Here is a 1,133-nt window from a genome sequence, read left to right on the forward strand (position 1 = left end):
CCCCCCAGCGCGGGCTTAGCCATGGTGGCGGCCACTCTGAGGGCCGGCGAGCGGCCTTACCTAGCTAGAGGGCCCCTTGGGTCAGCTGACCCCGCAGCCCACGACCCGCGCCTGCGCACAGCGACGGCAATGCGCCCTCTGTCTGATAGCCATCAACTTCTAAACAGAATTTGTGGGGACTTACTATGGGGGGAAAAGAGAGAGAGGAGAGATAGAGATATAAATAGGTAGGGGAGAAATATGAGAGGGAGAGATAAAAGAAAAATAAAACAGAAAAATCAGCAACTCCATCAAAAAAGGAGGAACATGAATGGACTAGGAACTAAAGATACGTTTACTGCAACTGAATGCTGAAATTGGTTCTGACCTTTCTGGCAATAAAGAAAATAATTCATGATGTGCTACAAATTTCTCCTGTGTAAAGAAAATGTTGGACTGGGAGTAAGTCATCAACTCTGAGCTTGTTCTCCATGGCTGAGGAGGCTTTCCCTGCTCTCTTAGCCAGTGCCCTCTGTGAGCCACGCACACACTGACTGGGTTGGCTATGACCTCCTCACAGAAACACAACAAAACACATTTTTCGATTAACACTTAAGATACAAATATCTAGATTATTTACCTTGGCTTCCTTTTCAAAAGAAAGTCTTTGAAAATTACAGTTATATTTATTTAATTTCTCACATTAGAAAACCTTTTCAGAATATAGAGAAGTAATATCCAAAATTTTCTATTTGTTAATTAACTTTTCCCACTACCAACAGCTTAAGTCTCATCCCCTCCTCCCCAGAAAGACAAGTTATGGGTAATGCTTACACATTCATCTTCCTCTTCTAATTGCTGTGTAGGAGTAATTCTGTGATTCTGGAAGGAAATTTCAGTGAATAAATGAACGACTCTCTCATTTGCTATTTGGAAGTTATAAAAATTACAAGACATCATTCCATTATTCCCTCATTTCCTTGTCATTGGGAAAAGTTCCAACCTTTCATCATATTAAAAAGCAATTATCAAAATGTTTTATTCCATGATAAGTTTGACTACTAGGAGATAAGGTATTCAGAAATCAAAATAAGAGGGTTCTTTTTAATATATAAACAGGTGAGTCAACCCTGTTGAATTCTGTGAATCAGAAA

This window comes from Tupaia chinensis, unplaced genomic scaffold, assembly GCF_000334495.1.
Source record: "Tupaia chinensis unplaced genomic scaffold, TupChi_1.0 Scaffold000706_1, whole genome shotgun sequence".
Classification (NCBI taxonomy): domain Eukaryota; kingdom Metazoa; phylum Chordata; class Mammalia; order Scandentia; family Tupaiidae; genus Tupaia; species Tupaia belangeri.